Source organism: Arachis ipaensis, chromosome B1, assembly GCF_059453495.1.
Source record: "Arachis ipaensis isolate K30076 ecotype BB chromosome B1, ASM5945349v1, whole genome shotgun sequence".
Lineage (NCBI taxonomy): Eukaryota > Viridiplantae > Streptophyta > Magnoliopsida > Fabales > Fabaceae > Arachis > Arachis ipaensis.
In genome coordinates, this window is record NC_142436.1 from 82,629,916 (window position 1) to 82,638,689 (window position 8,774).

The 8,774-nt window shown below is 38.1% G+C and overlaps 1 non-coding gene across 1 annotated transcript; it reads right to left on the reverse strand.

The window, feature by feature from the left end:
• Nucleotides 1–3,213: 3,213 nt before the first annotated feature.
• LOC148577244 (small nucleolar RNA R71) lies at nucleotides 3,214–3,321 on the reverse strand. Its single transcript, XR_015902957.1, has one exon. It is a non-coding gene; the product is annotated as a small nucleolar RNA R71 (small nucleolar RNA).
• Between the last annotated feature and the right edge of the window lie 5,453 nt (nucleotides 3,322–8,774).

Consider the following 8,774-nt stretch of genomic DNA (forward strand, 5'->3'; position numbering starts at 1 on the left):
GACAACCACTTCCGTTCTACCTTCTACTGAATGAGTATCTCTTAGATCCCTTAATCAGAATCTTCGTGGTATAAGCTAGATTGATGGTGGCAATCATGAGAGTCCGGAAAGTCTAAACCTTGTCTGTGGTATTCCGAGTAGGACTCTGGGATTGAATGACTGTGACGAACTTCAAACTCGCGAGTGCTGGGCGTAGTGACAGACGCAAAAGGATAGTAAATCCTATTCCAGTATGATCGAGAACCTCCAAGATGATTAGCCATGCAGTGAAAGTGCATCGGACCATTTTCACAGAGAGGAATAGGATGCAACCAACGACAAGGGTGATGCCTCCAGACGATTAGCCGTGCTGTGACAGAGCATTTGGACCATTTTCCCGAGAGGATTGAAAGTAGCCATTGGCACCGGTGACATCCTTACATAAAGCCAGCCATAGAAAGGAGTAAGACTGATTGGATGAAGACAGCAGGAAAGCGGAGGTTCAGAGGAACGAATGCATCTCCATACGCTTATCTGAAATTCTCACCAATGATTTACATAAGTATTTCTATCCTTCTTTTATTACTAAATTCCGAAAACTACATAACTATTTTATATCCGCCTGACTGAGATTTACAAGGTGACCATAGCTTGCTTCATACCAACAATCTCCATGGGATTCGACCCTTACTCACGTAAGGTATTACTTGGACGACCCAGTGCACTTGCTGGTTAGTTATGCGAAGTTGTGAAGATATGTTTAGACCATGGTTCTGTGCATCCGTTTTTGGTGCCATCACCAGGGAATTAATTTCGAACAATAATTCACAACCTGAGTAACAATTTTGCATACCAAGTTTTTGGCGCCGTTGCCGGGGATTGTTCGAGTTTGGACAACTGACAGTTCATCTTGTTGCTCAGATTAGGTAAATTTCCTTTTTGTTTTATTTTCAAAAAAAAAATTTTCAAAAAATTTCTTCTTTGTTTTCGAAAAAAAATTTTTAAAAAAAAAATAAAAATGTTTTCAAAAATATATTTTTCTTCAGAATTTTTAAGAATGAATTCTAGTGTTTCATGAAGCATGTTGAAGCCTGGCTGGCTGTAGGGTATGTCAGGCGTGTCATGTTTGAGTTACATGCTAAAGCTTGGCTGGCTATTAAGCTATGCCTGACCCTTTGATTGGAGCTTTAGACTAAAGAGCATAAGATTCCTGGAATTCATATTAAAAATTTTGGAATTCTTATTTTTCTTTTTTTTAAATAATTTTTGAAAAATTTAAAATAAAAATCCAAAAAAATTTAGAAAATCATAAAAATCAAAAATATTTTTCATGTTTCTTGTTTGAATCATGTGTCATGTTATAAGTTTGGTGTCAATTGCATGTTCATCTTGCATTTTTCGAAAAAATCATGCATTCATGGTGTTCTTCATGATCTTCATGTTGTTCTTGGTAAGTCTTCTTGTTTGATCTTGATGTTTTCTTGTTTTGCATCTTTTCTTGTTTTTCATATGCATTTTTGCATTCATAGTGTCTAAACATGAAAGATTTCTAAGTTTGGTGTCTTGCATGTTTTCTTTGCATATAAAATTTTCAAAAATAAGTTATTGGTGTTCATCATGATCTTCAAAGTGTTCTTGGTGTTCATCTTGACATTCATAGCATTCTTGCATGCATTCATTGTTTTGATCCATAATTTCCATGCATTGAGCATTTTTAGTGTTTTTCTCTATCATCAATAAAAATTCAAAAATAAAAAAAAATCTTTCCCTTTTTCTCTCTTAAAATTTCGAAAATTAGATTTGACTTTTTCAAAAATTTTTAAAATCTAGTTGTTTTTATGAGTCAAATCAAATTTTCAATTTAAAAATCTTATCTTTTTCAAAATCTTTTTCAAAAATCAAACCTTTTTCATTTTTCTTAGTTATTTTCGAAAATTTTGAAAATATTTTTCAAAAAAAAAAATCTTTTTCTTATTTTTATATCAAATTTTCGAAAATAACAATAACAATTAATGTTTTGATTCAAAAATTTTAAGTTTGTTACTTGCTTGTTAAGAAAGATTCAAACTTTAAGTTCTAGAATCATATCTTGTGATTTCTTGTGAATCAAGTCATTAATTGTGATTTTAAAAATCAAATCTTTTTCAAAAACTAATTTCTATCATATCTTTTCAAAAATATCTTCTTATCTTACCTTTTTCAAAAAAAAAAGTGATTTCAAAATATCTTTTCTAACTTCCTAACTTCTTATCTTTTCAAAATTTGTTTTAACTAACTAACTAATTTTTTTTTGTTTGTTTCTTATCTCTTTCAAAACTACCTAACTAACTCCCTCTCTCTCTAATTTTCGAAAATATCTTCCCCCTTTTTCAAAATTTCTCTTTAATTAACTAATTATTTTAATTTTTGATTTTAAAATTTCGAAAATTACTAACCTTTTTCAAAAACTATTTTCAAAAATCACTAACCCTTTTTCAAAAATAATTTTCGAAAATCCTTCTCCCTCATCTCCTTCTAATTATTTATTCATCTACTAACACTACTCTTCATCTCACATCACTGCTCCTATCCTTGCCATTGTGTTTGGATTCTTCATTATTCTTCACCCATATTCCTTTTCTTCTTCTACTAACAATAAGGAACCTCTTTACTGTGACATAGAGGATTCCTCTTCTTTTCTTGTTCTCTTCTCTTTCTTATGAGCAGGAACAAGCAAAAAGGCATTCTTGTTGAAGCTGATCCAGAACCTGAAAGGACTCTGAAGAGAAAACTAAGAGAAGCTAAATTACAACAATCCATAGACAACCTTATTGAAAATTTTGAACAAGTAAAGGAGATGGCAGCCGAACCCAACAACAATAATGCAAGAATAATGCTTGGTGACTTTACTGCACCTAATTTCAATTTACATGGAAGAAGCATCTCCATCCCTTCCATCGGAGCAAACAATTTTGAGCTGAAACCTCTGCTAGTTTCTCTTATGCAGCAGAACTGCAAGTTTCATAGACTTCCATTGAAGATCCCTTTCAGTTCTTAACTGAATTTTTGCAGATCTGTGATACTGTTAAGACTAATGGAGTAGATCCTGAAGTCTACAGGCTCATGCTTTTCCCTTTTGCTGTGAGAGACAGAGCTAGAATATGGTTGGACTCTCAACCTAAGGATAGCCTGAACTCTTGGGATAAGCTGGTCAAGGCTTTCTTAGCTAAGTTCTTTCCTCCTCAAAAGCTGAGTAAGCTTAGAGTGGATGTTCAGACCTTCAGACAGAAAGAAAGTGAATCCCTCTATGAAGCTTGGGAGAGATACAAAGAACTAACCAAAAAGTGTCCTTCTGACATGCTTTCAGAATGGACCATCCTGGATATATTCTATGATGGTTTATCTGAGCTATCAAAGATGTCATTGGATACTTCTGCAGGTGGATCCATTCACCTAAAGAAAATACCTACAAAAGCTCAAGAACTCATTGACATGGTTGCCAATAACCAGTTCATGTACACTTCTGAAATGAATCCTGTGAGTAATGGGATGCCTCAGAAGAAGGGAGTTCTTGAAATTGATACTCTGAATGCCATACTGGTTCAGAACAAAATATTGACTCAGCAAGTCAATATGATTTCTCAGAGTCTGAATGGAATGCAAGCTGCATCCAACAGTACTCAAGAGGCATCTTCTGAAGAAGAAGCTTATGATCCTGAGAACCCTGCAATAGCAGAGGTGAATTACTTAGGTGAACCTTATGGAAACACCTATAATCCATCATGGAGAAATCATCCAAATCTCTCATGGAAGGATCAACAAAAGCCTCAACAAGGCTTTAATAATGGTGGAAGAAACAGGTTTAACAATAATAAACCTTTTCCATCATCTACTCAGCAACAGACAGAGAACTCTAAACAAAATACCTCTAATTTAGCAAACTTAGTCTCTGATCTATCCAAGGCCACTGTAAGTTTCATGAATGAAACAAGGTCTTCCATTAGAAATTTGGAAGCACAAGTGGGCCAGCTGAGTAAAAGGATCACTGAAATCCCTCCTAGTACTCTCCCAAGCAATACAGAAGAAAATCCAAAAGGAGAGTGCAAGGCTATTGAATTAATCACCATGGCCGAACCTGTAAGGGAAGGAGAGGACGTGAATCCCAAGAAGGAAGACCTCCTGGGACGTCCAGTGATCAATAAGGAGTTTCCCTCTGAGGAACCTAAGGAATCTGAGACTCATCTAGAGACCATAGAGATTCTATTGAACCTCCTTATGCCATTCATGAGCTCTGATGAGTATTCCTCTTCTGAAAAGAATAGGGATGTTACTGAAGAGCAAGTTACCAAGTACCTTTGTGCAATCATGAAGCTGAATGCCAAATTATTTGGCATTGAAACTTGGGAAGATGAACCTCCCTTGTTCACCAATGAACTAAGTGATCTGGATCAACTGACATTGCCTCAGAAGAAACAAGATCCTAGAAAGTTCTTAATACCTTGTACCATAGGCACCATGATCTTTAAGGCTCTGTGTGACCTTGGTTCAGGAATAAACCTCATGCCCCTCTCTGTAATAGAGAAACTGGGAATCTTTGGGGTGCAAGCCACTAAAGTCTCATTAGAGATGGCAGACAATTCAAGAAAACAGCCTTATAGACAAGTAGAGGACGTGTTAGTAAAGGTTGAAGGCCTTTACATCCCTGCTGATTTCATAGTCTTAGATACTGGGAAGGATGAGGATGAATTCATCATCCTTGGAAGACCCTTCCTAGCCACAGCATGAGCTGTGATTGATGTGGACAGAGGGGAATTAATCCTTTAACTAAATGAGGATAACCTTGTGTTTAAAACTCAAGGATCTCTGAGGAAGCATGAAAAGCTTCTCTCACTACAGAGTCAACCAGAACCCCCACAGTCAAACTCTCAGTTTGGTGTTGGGAGGCCACAACCAAACTCTAAGTTTGGTGTTGAACTCCCATACCCAAACTCTAAGTTTGGTGTTGGGAAGTCTCAACAAAGCTCTGAACATCTATAAGGCTCCATGTGAGCCCACTGTCAAGCTATTGACATTAAAGAAGCGCTTGTTGGGAGGCAACCCAATGTTTATTTATCTAATTTTGTTTCTGTTTTTCATGTTTTCTTAGGTTCATGATCATGTGGAGTCACAAAATAAACGAAAAAATTAGAAACAGAATCAAAAAAGCGGAAGAAAAATCACACCCTGGAGGAAGCACCGGTCTGGCGTTCAACGCCAGAACAGAGCATGGTTCTGGCGCTGAACGCTGAAAATGGGCAATATCTGGGCGCTGAACGCCCAAAATGGGCAGCATTTGGGCGCTGAACACCAGAATTGCACCCTGGAGAAGAGCTGGCGCTGAACGCCCAGAACAAGCATGGTTCTGGCGTTCAACGCCAGAAATGGGCAACAAATGGGCGTTGAACGCACAAAATGGGCACTCACCTGGCGCTGAACGCCCAGAGTTGTGTGCAAGGGCATTTTACATGCCTAATTTGGTGCAAGGTTATAATTCCTTGAACATCTCAGGATCTATGGACCCCACAGGATCATCTCAGGATCTGTGGACCCCACAGGATCATCTCAGGATCTGTGAATCTCACAGGATCCCCACCCACCTCACCCTTTCTCTCTCCATTCATGGTCATCCCTTCTGTTTTCCATTCACCACTCACATCCATACACACATCCCTCTATCTCCTCCATATCTTCTTCTTCTTCATCTATTCTTTCTTCTCTTGCTCGAGGGCGAGCAATATTCTATGTTTGGTGTGGTAAAAGCATAAGCTTTTTGTTTTTCCATTACCATTAATGGCACCTAAGGCCAGAGAAACCTCAAGAAAGAGGAAAAGGAAGACAAATGCTTCCACCTCTGATCCATGGGAGATGGAAAGATTCATCTCACAAGCCCATCACTAAGAAAAGGATGGAGCAAACAAGAGAGCACATTCATGAATCTCAACAGGCACATCAAGAAGCTCATCATCAAGAAATCCCTGAGATACATCAAGGGATGCACTTGCCTCCACAGAATTTTTGGGAGCAAATCAACACCTCCCTAGGAGAATTAAGTTCCAACATGGGACAATTAAGGGTGGAACATCAAGAACACTCCATCATCCTTCATGAAATTAGAGAAGATCAAAAAGCAATGAGGGAGGAGCAACAAAGACAAGGAAGAGACATAGAAGAGCTCAAGGACATCATTGGTTCCTCAAGAAAGAAACGCACCCATCACTAAGGTGGACTCATTCCTTGTTCTTACTTTCTCTATTTTTCGTTTTCTATGTTAAGTGCTTATCCATGTTTGTGTCTTCATTACATGATCATTAGTAGTTAGTAACTATGTCTTAAAGTTATGAATGTCCTATGAATCCATCACCTCTCTTAAATGAAAAATGTTTTAATTCAAAAGAACAAGAACTACATGAGTTTCGAATTTATCCTTGAACTTAGTTTAATTATATTGATGTGGTGACAATGCTTCTTGTTTTCTGAATGAATGCTTGAACAGTGCATATGTCTTTTGATGTTGTTGTTTAAGAATGTTAAATATGTTGGCTCTTGAAAGAATGATGACAAGGAAACATGTTATTTGATAATCTGAAAAATCATAAAAATGATTCTTGAAGCAAGAAAAAGCAGCAAAGAACAAAGCTTGCAAAAAAAAAATATATATATATATATATATAGGCAAAAAAAAATAGAAAGAAAAAGAAAAAGCAAGCAGAAAAAGCCAAAAGCTCTTAAAACCAAGAGGCAAGAGCAAAAAGCCAATAACCCTTAAAACCAAAAGGCAAGGGTAAATAAAAAGGATCCCAAGGCTTTGAGCATCAGTGGATTGGAGGGCCTAAAGGAATAAAATCCTGGCCTAAGCGGCTAAACCAGGCTGTCCCTAACCATGTGCTTGTGGCGTGAAGGTGTCAAGTGAAAACTTGAGACTGAGCGGTTAAAGTCAAGGTCCAAAGCAAAAAAAGAGTGTGCTTAAGAACCCTGGACACCTCTAATTGGGGACTTTAGCAAAGCTGAGTCACAATCTGAAAAGGTTCACCCAATTATATGTCTGTGGCATTTATGTATCCGGTGGTAATACTGGAAAACAAAGTGCTTAGGGCCACGGCCAAGACTCATAAAGAAGCTGTGTTCAAGAATCATCATACTGAACTAGGAGAATCAATAACACTATCTGAACTCTGAGTTCCTATAGATGCCAATCATTCTGAACCTCAATGGATAAAGTGAGATGCCAAAACTATTCAAGAGGCAAAAAGCTACAAGTCCCGCTCATCTGATTGAAGCTATGTTTCATTGATAGTTTGGAATTTATAGTATATTCTCTTCTTTTTATCCTATTTGATTTTCAGTTGCTTGGGGACAAGCAACAATTTAAGTTTGGTGTTGTGATGAGCGGATAATTTATACGCTTTTTGGCATTGTTTTTAGTATGTTTTTAGTAGAATCTAGTTACTTTTAGGGATGTTTTCATTAATTTTTATGTTAAATTCACATTTCTGGACTTTACTATGAGTTTGTGTGTTTTTCTGTGATTTCAGGTATTTTCTGGCTGAAATTGAGGGACTTGAGCAAAAATCAGATTCAGAGGTTGAAGAAGGACTGCTGATGCTGTTGGATTCTGACCTCCCTGCACTAAAAATGGATTTTCTGGAGCTACAGAACTCAAAATGGCGCGCTTCTAATTGCGTTGGAAATTAGACATCCAAGGCTTTCCAGCATTATATAATAGTCCATAATTTTCCCGAGTTTAGACGATGCAAACTAGCGTTCAACGCCAGCTCTCTGCCCAATTCTGGCGTCCAGCGCCAGAAACAAGTTGCAAAGTGGAGTTCAATGCCCAAACTGGCACAAAAGCTGGCGTTCAACTCCAATAATGACCTCTCCACGTGTAGACTTCAAGCTCAGCCCAAGCACACACCAAGTGGGCCCCGGAAGTAGATTTATGCATCAATTACTTACTTCTGTAAACCCTAGTAGCTAGTTTATTATAAATAGGACCTTTTGCTATTGTACTAGACATCCTGGATTGTATTTTGATCCTGTGATCAAGTCTTGGTTACTCCGGTTCCCCTCTGGGGACGAGACCAATGAACTCCATTGTCACTTATGTATTTTCAACGGTAGAGTTTCTGCACTCCATAGATTAAGGTGTGGAGCTCTGCTGTTCCTCGAAGATTAATGCAAAGTACTACTGTTTTTCTATTCAATTCATCTTATTTCGCTTCTAAGATATTCATTCGCACTTCAATCTGAATGTGATGAACGTGACAATCATCATCATTCCCTATGAACACGTGCCTGACAACCACTTCCGTTCTACCTTCGACTGAATGAGTATCTCTTAGATCTCTTAATCAGAATCTTCGTGGTATAAGCTAGATTGATGGCGGCATTCATGAGAGTCCGGAAAGTCTAAACCTTGTCTGTGGTATTCCGAGTAGGACTCTGGGATTGAATGACTGTGACGAACTTCAAACTCGCGAGTGCTGGGCGTAGTGACAGACGCAAAAGGATAGTAAATCCTATTCCAGTATGATCGAGAACCTCCAAGATGATTAGCCATGCAGTGACAGCGCATCAGACCATTTTCACAGAGAGGAATAGGATGCAACCAACGACAAGGGTGATGCCTCCAGACGATTAGCCGTGCTGTGACAGAGCATTTGGACCTTTTCCCCGAGAGGATTGAAAGTAGCCATTGGCACCGGTGACATCCTTACATAAAGCCAGCCATAGAAAGGAGTAAGACTGATTGGATGAAGACAGCAGGAAAGCGGAGGTTC